Source organism: Lipophrys pholis, assembly GCF_963383615.2.
Source record: "Lipophrys pholis genome assembly, chromosome: 2".
Classification (NCBI taxonomy): Eukaryota; Metazoa; Chordata; class Actinopteri; order Blenniiformes; family Blenniidae; genus Lipophrys; species Lipophrys pholis.
The window spans coordinates 16299770-16312467 of record NC_137636.1 but is presented as its reverse complement, the minus strand read 5'-3'; the positions used below and the strand labels follow the sequence as shown (position 1 = coordinate 16312467).

The 12698-nt window shown below is 39.2% G+C and overlaps 1 long non-coding RNA gene across 1 annotated transcript; it reads right to left on the bottom strand.

Annotated features, from left to right (window-relative positions):
- Nucleotides 1-2333: 2333 nt before the first annotated feature.
- On the bottom strand, nt 2334-12072 carry LOC308106846. The gene is made up of 3 exons (XR_013935173.1): nt 11824-12072; nt 5840-6039; nt 2334-3192 (listed from the first exon to the last, which is right to left on the bottom strand). It is a non-coding gene; the product is annotated as an uncharacterized lncRNA (long non-coding RNA).
- Between the last annotated feature and the right edge of the window lie 626 nt (nt 12073-12698).

The window sequence follows — 12698 nt, the reverse complement described above, 5'->3', positions numbered from 1 at the left end:
ATCACTCCACAGGGCAAACCAGAATCACATCTAAACTAATTTGGACATTTGGAAGAAAAATACACAAAAATACATTTCACATTCCCGTGATACATTTCTAAATATAGATGTTCAATATGCAAATTAAATTTTTCACACTGCTGGGTGTGCACAACACACTGAACTGTGTGCGTTACAGATGCTCATCGCTATGCACATTGCAATCTGAGAGTAATGTGATCCAGTGACGCCAGAGAGAACCTATAACACATGCACACGAAGAACGTGATCACATTTTCACCTTTGGGTCAATTAATTTATCAGCTATACACAATATAACGAAAACCTCATTATTTTTGTTCAGACTTTGTAAACACCATTGTATGGCATCACTTGTGTTTCTGCTCGCGTGAATTTACATTTTCATTAGATTGCTTCACCCAGTCAAAGCCATTCATCTAGTTGAAGGAGCGAGCCGGACGGAGTTGACTGATCCTACATGAAACATCTGCCACCTGACTGAATCAAATTGCCCAAAGCAACGACTCCAACTTTGGCTTTTAAAAGAGCTGTTTCGCCCTAATACATGGCCCATTACCAAATGGCCATCCATCACATTAACCCTGCCTCTCGAGTGCCGCCAGTGTCTCAGTGAGTACAGTGCCATAGTGCTCTCTGTCTCCAGTCAGGACACACTCAGCAGCGTGTCCACTTTGCCATGACTGTGTTTACCTCAGAAATACACAGACGCAGGCCGCTGCAGGCTCTATTAGCGAAGCGAGAACACACTGCTGCTGATACACAGAACATGGACTGATTGACCCTCTTGTGTCACGTACAGGATTGTACCTCAAGTGTCATTTTTTTGGCCATATTCACAGTAAAGCAGTGGCGTAGAATAATGTGTAAAAAAAACACAAAACTATTTCCATGCAGTCCCCACTGCCCATCTCTCTAAATGTGATTCCACTGATGAAGATGAAATCCTAAAGGTTGCCGCTTAATGTTCCAGAGAGGATGAAAATGCAACAATCAGCACGCTCAGGGCACATAAAAACACAGACAACTGTATTTTTAAAAAAATCACAAAAAATAAACAGGTTCACCAAACCTTTAATTAGCACAAAGCTGTGTGCTTCAGCTGGAATTAAGGAGCTTCATGCCCGACTGTGGTGAGCCTGATTACTTAATAATATGGTGATAAATGCAACTATCAATCAAACACCCTGACAGGACTTACAATTCAGGAGAGATTGGCCAAAATAAGAGCTGCTGACTCTCTCATTGTGGTGATGTCTCTGGGGGTGTGTAAAAGGATACTCACTGTAGGCAGCAATGAAGATACTTGCACCAATGATTGAAAGAAATGAAGTGTCACTTTTATTTACCGAACCGAGCTGCAGTAACTACAGCTGTGTCTCAAACAACAGCCGTGTTGAAATCTAAAGTTTCTCAGCATGACACTGTGTATGAAACAGCGGTGCAGGCCACAGTAAACACATCTCACTGCACATCGAACATAGAGTCAGACGAAACATGAAGCTCACGGGTTGAGAAACGGCACAGAGAGGCATGACAACATCTGACCAGAAACAGTTAAATCAGTTTGTGATATTTTAAAGAACGTCACACGATAAAAAGATCATTTTCACTAATAAAAGCTGGGTTTTCATTGAAAATTGTAAAATGACAACAATTTCATGCACAGACAGCTTCCCTACTTCAATAGGTATTCCAGCTGCGCTCCCATCAACTAAAATGTGTCTAGTGAAGCAAACGATTACTATTTCTTTAGTGAGGGCCGGAAATTCTATCTAATGACCAGCAAGAGGTCTTGGGAAGGTGACATAATAGGACGTGATAGACATTTTAAGAATGACATTGGGATACAATCTTTTTGGTCAAATAAAAACAATTAATTATTTCTATGTGAGGCAATGGGAGCCTGTAAGAGGAAGGGTGCAAAGATATCCAGAACTTAATATATAAAATTATTTTCAATAAAGAGTATACACATGCATACAGGATTGCAGTTATTTGACTTCTGCCAGTTTGCTTTCATAACATTCACTTGGCACATACTGATAAAATAAACTGTCGTAATCCCACATAAACCATTACAATTTGTTTTCTTGCTCGGGCAACCTGTGGTGAACTGTGATGGACACTATGTCAGACAAATGTCCGATCTTTAACTGACCAATAAATATTTGTGAAAGAAATACAATAAGAATATTAAAGTGCTACAAAAATATTTGGGAAATGTTATTGTTAAGTGCAAACGTCTCCAACCTTTTTTTCTTGTTTGTTTCCTCATCAACTATTAAAGGATGAAAACTGAAGATGTACGAAACCGGGATTCGGTGTGTTGAACACTTTATTTTTCCACCGCTGGAGCTTAATTCATACATTTCTGGACATTTTTATTTTTTTTTTATAAAATACGAGGAGATATCATTGCTGTATGGTGAAAGTATTGAAACTCGTGTTTAAATTAATTCATTTCTCTCATTTTAGCTGGACAATCTAAGTTTCTGAAAAGTTTTTCGATCAACTACACGAAATGAACTGTGATGGAATTGCAAACAGGGTTTCTTAGAGCAACATATTTGTGCAGAAGCAGGTGATCGTGACGTGTGTTATTTGCCTTGATGAGGAAACCACTTGAAGTGATCAACACCGTATCCAAGATATAAAACTGCAATATATCAAATTGTTCTGACCTTCAGATCACAAACATTCTGCAGAGTGAATGACCATGTTTATCCATTAAGAACACAAATAATCAGAAGGGCTTGCAGCAGACACTCACACCGCCACCCCCCGGTCTCGACCTCTTGTTTTGGCCTTTTGCACTTTTCTGTTGGCTGATGGTTTTTGCAGCAGAGATGACGTGAAGCGAATCCTGGCTGTGCGAGGTAAATCACTACAGTACATGGGGACTGCAGCTATTCTCTCTCACCTCGCCACTTTTAGCAGACCGTGGCTGATTTCCTTCCTTGCGTGACTCCAGAGTGTAAACACACAGCCAGAGTGACTCATCACTATTTCTCACTTCCATGGTCTGATATAAACACATGAAAGGGTCAGGGGTCATTCTCGGGTGGTGAGTGGGTGGGTGGGGGGCCAGTATGTCTCTCCGTTAGACATCTTCCATTCTCCAAAGTATTCACAGCTTCCTGTGGCCAAAGCCGCACGTCTGCCCACTCTAGCCTGGAGGAAGGAGAAAGAGAAACAGAGTTAGGAATAAGGAGAAAGAAGTACAGACAACTTGGGTGATAGATTACCTTCTCTGCAATGTTGCTCTTCAGCAAAATGGAAAGAATGTGGTTGAGAAGAGCCTGTATCTCTTTCCCTCTCGACGGGAGAAGGAAAAGAGTGATGGCTGCAGACAAGATGGTGCGAGGGGAGCGCATGGGCTTAATTGTGCGCCATAAATTAACTTGACGCTGTTTCATCAGCTGGCAAATCAATTTATAATAATTCTTTAAATGCCCTTTTCAATTTGTCTTTTGGCCCTATTAGCATTGTGTCGAAATGAGATGTCTAAGAAAGCCCTGATCAGCACTTTGTCCTCTTCAGAGCTGCATTATTGCAGGGTAGGTAGGCTGGAAGGGAGGGATAGCCACTTCCTTTTAGGCCCCAATGAGAAGGGCCAAATACAGTCCAACATCAATCACTTTGCACTCCACAGCTTTCTGAGAACCATTGTTACAGAGCAGGCCAGCGGAAAGAGGCCAGGAGCAGGTGGAAATAAAAGGCACTTTGACAACTATAGGGTTAGAATCCACCCAGATCGTCACAACATTTACACAAGCCAAAGAGAGAAAGGCCTGGCAGACAGCATCTGTTTACACACACACACACACACACACACACACACACACACACACACACACACACACACACACACACACACACACACACACACACACACACACACACACACACACACACACACACAGAAAACAAATGGACACATGCATGCTCTGAGTAAGTAACCTAACATATATTAAAATAGAGCTGCTACTGTAGGAAAAAAAAAACTGTTGCTATTTTTTATATATATATTTTTTTTTGTTCAAATGGCATTAAAATGAACTTTTTGGGAGATTGAAAGTTTGTAATTCCTTTTGCAGGAGGAGACCTTATTAGATTACAGGATGAAAATGAGCAGGAATATAAACAGATGTTTCTTGAACAGATAAAATCAGTCTTCCAATTGCTGCTTGTTTTTCTTCATCAATAAATTGACAGAAAGTGCCCCAAATGTCACTCTCATCTCTCTCATCAACATAATTCGATCAAATCCAAACACACAGACGCCTTGGCCACACAACAGTGAATAAACAAGTGGAATTTACTCTTCACAATGACATTTCGAAAACAAAGGATTTCTGAAGGAGATTATTGTCTTGAATACATAGTAAATAATAATAAAAAAAAGGGGCGACTCATTTTTTATTTTTTTTTTGTTGATTTGGACAAAAATTAAACAGCCAGCAAGTAAAACAGAGGTGTAACTGGTTGCAGGTTTGAAACATTCATTGTGAGGCATCAATATTTCCTGATCTGATATCACTCTATTGTCAAATATTGCAGAAATAAATGTGACTTATGATGAGCAGATGTTGCTTTCAGCTCACTGCCTTGCAGCTTTGTGACTTGACAGAAGGTGGAATATCAATTAATTGAAGTTAGATCGACACCAAAAAACGGTGACATTTTAAAACGCATTGTTTATTGATCAAAACAATTTCCTCACAAAATAAAAACTAAAGCATTCAGTACGGTTTGGTGTCTCTGAACCTTCTTGCACTGTATCAATTACAGTCGTGTACATTTGGTTTATGCACACTTTATTTTTTTCATTGCTTGATTTCTTGCATCACATGCATTCCTGTTGCTTTGCTTATTGTTGTGGAATGTGAACTTTTAGAAGCGAAAAGATGGCTGCATGCATGGTTTCTAACAACAAAACAACATATTGACTAGGAATGGTTGAAATGCTGTGAAATACACAAATCCTTCTTTGACTGCTCGCTCCTCCACGGATTACACAACACTGAAATTCTGTCTCCCTTTCAGCCTCTCTGGGTCCTCTTATTTCTTTCCCTGGCACTGCCCACCGCAGCCACCGCACCTCCCCCACAGCTGTACTTCTCTCCACTCGTCTCTTCACTTGGGATCATAGCTTAAACCTGGCAGGATCTCTGTCACACGATGCCCATGCGTGTGATGCTTCGCTGGGACCCCCCTCCACTCAGGAAATGCTCTCGGCCTTTTTCCCACCCTAGTGTTCCGCTGTGGAGAGCTGGGCATTACAACCGAATCCAGTTACCATCCCAAAGCATTCCTGACTGATTCCAACCACTGCCTGGCTATGGGTTCCCACAGACAACGAGGATATGCCCTAATTTCAAATCTACTGGAGCACTGAGTATCAAGTTGTGAACTACCAGTGCTGTTTATGGCAGAACAGAGGGGTTTGAGCTCTACAATAGGCAATTACTATGTCCACTCATCCCCCTCCCCTCCATTCAATTTGTGGTCTGTCTGTAGGTGGATTCAGTTTTGTGCAGATTAAAAATAGTCAACCTATTCCAGACAAAAACTGAGAGGGACGTGGAGCACACATTGCACCAATGATATCTCCCATTGTGGCGTGCTGTTTGGGAATTCTTAATTGCTTTTTCCGAAGCAGCTTGCCACAGGAAAATCCCCCTTCAGAGTAAAGAAAAAAAGGGTTGGTGGGCTGTGCGTAAACACTATAGATATTATGTAAACACATATGTATAAACCCATGTCGCCCCATGTGCACCCATCAAACTGCCATCAGGGCAATATCAAAGGAACAAACCTGCACCAGAGCCAGTTTGTGGCCTGTGTCTGTCCGCCCTCTGTCTTTTGTGTTCTCCACAGTGGTTTCTGCTTCAGCTCTCATTATTGATGTCTCTCCCTGCATTAGACAGACAATGATGGACTGGGCCTGGGAGGTGTGTGGGCCTGCAGGGTGGGGCACCACACACCCACTCGCTGCTCACTGCATGGGACCGATTGCTACAGGAGAAGCCAAAGGACAGCAGAGAGGAAGAGTGAAGCCAAGAACCAAGAGAAATCATCATCATCATCATCATCATCATCATCATCATCATCATCATCATCATCATCATCATCATCATCATCATCATCATCATCATCCACCCTTGTAGGCCTGATTAATATGATTAATGTCCAGACAGTGCAGAAATACATATTGACAGGAAGAACAGAACCACTAAAATAGGCCTAAAAGAGAAATGCTGCAAATTAGTTTAATGCATTAAAGGAAAGGTATTGCACAGGAGTTTACAGTTTTGTTGCAATTTTAGATGATATCCCAATCGTCAAGAACAAATAAGGGTTTCACATTATTCAATAAATGTTCAATATTATAATTATAGCAAAATACATTTTTATGTTGCTATTCAACACTAGAAAATTTCTTTAAACATATTTTGCACGTAGATTTGAAGACTAAAAATATACATTGAGATATAAAACTAAAGGAAACTCACAATATATTTTTTTTATAAATTTGAAAAAGAATAGCATGGCTTGGTTTTCATAAAACCATTACTAACAAACCATTATCAAGCTTAAATTTCTTTCGGAAATTTATTACAATATTGCTAAAAAACTCAAAGAAAATATACAAAGAAAATCTCAAATAAAACTTTTCATTGTAAACATTTACAATATCATTATTGCTTTTATTAATTTTGGTAGCAAAACAAAGAAATGTATTTCGAACTTACATGAATTAAAAAAAAATAATACACTGAACTCAAGTATCAAATTCTTTTAGCTTTGACCCTGTCATCCTGCTGTTTGTGATATGTTCAAACTATTATTTGTCTATTTTTTGTTGTGTAGAACCCTCATTTAAAAAAAATAGATAAATAAATAAAAATATTGGCCTATGCCAGTTTGCTGTGAACAGATATTTAAGATTATGAAACATTGTCCCTGCAAGTGCTAACCACATTTGGGCAGTTAGGAATCTGTAAAAACGAGGGGAAAATACTGAACCTGCCAAATCCAAACGCACTGCTGTCCTGCAAGTCAAATTATGTGGTAGTGTCTGTGATCACAGAATAAACCAGAAAAAAATTTACATGTGTCTTTATTCCCCTTCTTCATTGTCTGAATGGAATGCTTCAACTCGAAGATGTCATAAAAGAAGACGGTTTTTAAAACAGCAACTACTCGGCTTCAGCACGAGACAAACAAGTGAATGCGTCAGTAAGAAGAGTGGGGATCTTGTGAGTTCCATCTTTAACCAGACAGTATGGCACGCCAGGGACTGTTGCGGGAAGGCGTGTGAAGTGTTGCTGAGGAGGCCCAGTTTCTCACAATAAAAATGTTTGTGCCAGTGACTCATGTGTTTTGGCACGATGGGCTCCTTATCTGCGTTAGTTGTGAACTAAAAATGTCACAGTATCCCAAAGTCCAACACACAAACGTCCAAGAACTATTGGACCTCCCGCTGTAAGTCTTATCTTTTTCCAGTGAGCTCTGATTTGATGGATTTCACTTACAACAATGTGAAAACATGAATCCAATTGCATTTGAAGCCCGCAGCATGAAATCGTGATCACCCTCGACCCTCGGCTGTCACTTGCAGCCACTGGGTGGTTGCATCGCTCTCTCGTGCTGCAGGTGTGAGGCAGAGAGACAGGTGGGTGTGTGTCTGTGTAGGAAATGTCACATTATAATTAACAGGGCGAAAAACAACGGCTGAGAAAACACAAATACCGTGAGGTAATAGAGGTGAGGTTGTTTTAGGGTTATAGGTTCGAATCCCACAGTTTGGACGATGAATTAGTTAAATGCAAACTATTTCCCAAAGGGATCGATACAGTGTGAAATTATTAATAATCAATCTGTCTTGATGTATGGATGATAATTTCAGTCGAATACAACGTGAAACATTTATTTTCATTGAAATATTTCCAAATAAAATAAAAGCTCAAGGCTTTATTGCGTTTGTTATTCTATAATCTGCCTTTAATCATTAATAGAGTGGTCATCATTGAACGGGTTTGTATTGAACTGTTGGTGACATAAATGTGTAGTGTGTCCTCTTACGTTTAATACAGATGTGCTGCCATGAAATGAGACAAATCTTTTTTCTTTTTTTTTTACATTACATTGAACGCCTTTTTGTTTAACGTTGACTGTGCGTCGTGACGCGTGGACCCCAAATTTGTATTGACTGGTTTCGGCTTCGCTAAAACTTGAGATCAGTGCCATGACACCTCAGTTGGAGGTTCCGATTTTCAGACCAGGTACAAGATTAATATGATTTGTATGAACAGAGACAAATAATAATTCTTATTAAATGAGTTTAGCTAATGCAATTAGAAAAATGTGGCTTTTCGTTGCGCCTTCATTCCCCAAACAACAAGCCGAGCCATGGATATTTCGTGAGGATTCTTTTCAAGTCATAAAGCGCACCTTTGCTGCAGCTGATTGTTGGAGACGGTGCGGTGCGCATCAAACGGCACCACTTCAGATCCGCGCAAAGACCCAACGCGCGCAATCAGCGGTCTGCTAGCAATCCCGTCCGTTCCCGATCACATAAACACCACTTAAACGAAAATATACAGGGCCACCTACAGCGCAGGGAAAGTGATGAGGGGTTGCCCACCTCGACATTACACTGTTTTCAATTAAAGTGACAATGCTGAGTGAACTATAGGCGACATCGCTGAGGAAAAGAGCTGGAAAAGCAACGAGGATGCCTGTGGAAAGAAATCTTTTTTGAAGGATTTTGAGCTTTAAAATGTTGGTGTACACTAAGAAATGTATCTTTGATTAATATATGTTAACTATCATATTTGAGGAATTAATATTTAGATGAAACAAGTTATAATTTGGCAAATAATGTCAACACCATCCAGGGTTTAATCATTAATTCAAGTTTCGTTGTAAATACCAGATAAACATTTATGGGTTTTTTTTCTTCCAGAAATATTTTCATTTTGATCATTTTTGAGGAAAACCCTACAACTTGCTTTTTGTTTCTGAGTATCCTTATTACATTTACATATAATTCCACCAAAATACGAACAAATATTACAAGGAGAGCAGAACCCCCATAATTTGACAAAATTTACTTTTCGATTTAAATTCCAAAGTATTGTGATGAGGAAATGAATTTCTCTATCACTGAATAAGGTTAATTGTTTTCAATTTATTAAGATAGTTTCTGTAACTTATTGCATACTCAGATATTCAGGATTTTGCTTTGTTTGAATCAAAGTATCTCTCTCTCGCTCTCATTCATCTACCTATCATTTATCTATCTATCTATCTATCTATCTATCTATCTCTAGATCTATATATCTATCTATCACTGTGTATTGTTGTATACAACAAGATAGATCTTTCTGATTCTATAAATTCTAACAAGTGTTATTTTCATCTTTTTGCAGATGTCGCATGTCTCTTATCAACAACAATAAAAGACTATTGTGATGTGTCGTTATTCAAAAGGCACATTTTGAGCGAGAAATGTTAACTGCCATGCTCCGGTGATTTCCGTGCGAGTATTAATCATATAACTAATATTCTTTGTTGAGAAAATGTTGTTAAAGGTTTTGTTCAGGTTCGAGTGGTCATGCTGTCGCACTGTCCTCTAAACAAAACTAACCTTCTTTCACCTATGAACTGACCTATTATTCGAAGACGACACTATAAAATAAAAGAGAAATGTTTTATCCAGATATGATAATCCACATGTACAATATGATGCTGGGTGGACCTGCCCTTGGTAACATTCACGCTGTTGGTGTGAGGTCACATGTAATTACAGCGGGCCTGCAAATGACCACTAGTCATTCAGTTTCTGTTGGCAAAGAAAAATAATATTGGAATCCATCATGAAGTGGCTTGTTTGCATGATATATCGCGATGGAAGAAGATTGAACATATTAGTATAAAGGGTACCAATACGATTGAAGGGTGTCATGAGATATGGGTTACCAAAATAGTATTACAAGAAGAAGATACTGACAAACATCTACTTTCATAAGATGAGCTCTCGTGAAACAATATAAGTTGAGATAATTGAAGCGATAAAGAAAAAGCCTATTCAACTGAATATTCTGTACACATGCTGCAGAGAATTTGATCAATGAAAATTGGTTAAAATGCACAAAATAACTACGAGAAGGCCCGGAAAGGCAGCCAGGAGTGCGCACTCTGCGGTGTACCTCCACCTAAGTGGCCGAGCATTCCTGAGGATGCAGCGCTGTCAAATATTTCATGATGGGACGTCATGGAAAAGTGCATGACTTCGTCAGTGATGGAGCAACAGGGAAGCGCTGACCTCGGGTCTCACGACTCTGCGATGATGAACATTATCAGGCAACAAAGGCTTAATTGCCTATCTTCTCTTGAATTGCAGTTAAAATGTTTCAAAATGTGACTTCATCCATCACAAAGAAAAAAAAACATAGATGTACTTTTATGTACAGTACATGTATGTACAGTATATTAATAAGAGACCATCTATACTACCCACCCTGGTTATTATAGAATCACAAAATAGCACAATAAAGGTTCAAATGATGTGAATAAAAACATCATGTTGTATTTTACTGGTTTTACTTTTTTGCAAAAGAGGAGTGAAGCAGGGAGTGACGCATCCCCGTCCAATTCCAGAGCTTTGCGTAAATATTACGAAGGTTCAGTTGGATGAGGCAACGCAACAAAAAAAAAAGTACCAACATATATAAACAGAGTTTATGGCTATAGATAACAAAGAAAGAATATTATGGCACGAGCCCGAGAGAGGGAAAAAAAAGCTTTAATGGAATGAAGTCATCAGCGGTAATTAAATGCAGTGGGTAGAGAGGACGGGAGCGCGCCTGCCCCTGGTGCGCGCTGGGTGGTCCGCTACACTGATAAATGTGTGGCACTCACTCCACGCGACTGGCCGTGCAGGCACCGGTTAAAACAATACATACATTCATTTACCAATGGTTTCTAAATCTCTCCCGAACGGCAAAAAACAACCGTGTCACATTTGGGTGGACAAATAAAATTTGTCAATCATTTGTTTTTCTGACTTCCTCTCTGGCAAACCTCTTCAGACTAAAAATCCATGCTTCCACATAGTGCCACAGATTGTTTCATCCATTTAGAAACTCCAACAAATGAGTAAATATTACAATACATTATTGAAAAAAAAAGATGTAAACTTCTACCATTTAACTTGTGTTAATTCTATAGAAACAAAATCGAATTAACTCAGAATTTAACATTCTTCCATTTTTGCGCACAGTTTAACACTTGCATCTCAGTTTAAATCATTTACCCCAGTAGGATTTTTCCACATGTGTAAAAACAGCCGTCAGGAGTGTCCCTTGGAAACTATAACGCCAGCAGAGATCATAAGCAAGCGCCCATCCACCCGAACCTCTTGGATTTGCAAAAGGTTACGCGCTGCAGCTCTTGAGCTCTCAGGGGAACAATAAGCAATACTGTCAACAGTTTTAGGCTATATGGACTGATCAGCTTCCAGTAGCTCTTTGTCTTATAGCTGTGTGAAAAGGCGGTGAAGCGAGCTTTTTAAAAAGTAACTAATAAACTAAGACAGAATAAGAAAAAGAAAAGAGAGTTGTGCGTCTTGTTCTAAGACAAGCAAAAATACAGCTGCACATTTGGATTTGTTTTTTTAAAATGACTTGTTAAGTCACTAAACATATTAAAGTCGTGGATTATTTTTTTTTTAATTGAGGCACTGAGTACATAAATTGATAATAAATGAAATTAGAAAGCGTCAAAATCACTTACTTGAAGTCCTGGACCTTTGGATGTTTCACTTGCAGCAGGAGTCGAGCTCAAGTCCCCGTCCGAGTTTCTGTGCTCACAGCTCGGCAGAGCTTCCACCTCACTCCTCCCGCGTCCCTGCGTAAATATTTTGACTGCATTACACAAACAATATTCATGTGTAACAAAGTCCAACATCTACAGAAGACGCTGCGAACACACGGACATATCGCATCAGATTGACTATTAGCTGATCTAACGGGGCTTTGGCTTGATTTTTTTTATTTTTTTTTTTATTTAAAGAAGGCCAGGAAAAATGTTTACATTTTGCTGTATAAACATCCTGCCCATGTCCCTGTCTATCTTTTACAGAAATCAGAAGGGTGGTTTTGAATATGAGGGGCATGTTCTCTGGTAAATGCTTTTCGTAAATTTTAAATGTTTTATAAAGTATTTAATGACTTTATTGGCTATAAACAAATGACCTCCGAGGCGCCGTGCTTGCGGAGCATACTGCCTTCAAATGACTGCATGGTATTTGCATTGCATGTTTATGGGTGTACTTTCACAGTGATTACCCCAAAACATGTAGTGTATAAAAAGTATATAAATATTTTAAAACAGGAGAGTGACATAGTGACACAATAGTTATAGTGTTCTTAGTATCACTAATATATTATCACTCAGCGCATTACACTTTTTTTTTTTAAGTATTCCTAAAGTATAAAATAACACATGGGTCACTGAAGGTTATATACGGGAATATATTTCTTATTTCAGTGCAAAGAAAGAGAAAAAAGAAAAGTCTCCAGGAGTGAACGCACACAGATGTGCATGCTCACAGCCCACCACTGGAGTAGGAGGGAACTGGGCGGGTCCCAACATGAGGATGACCAAGA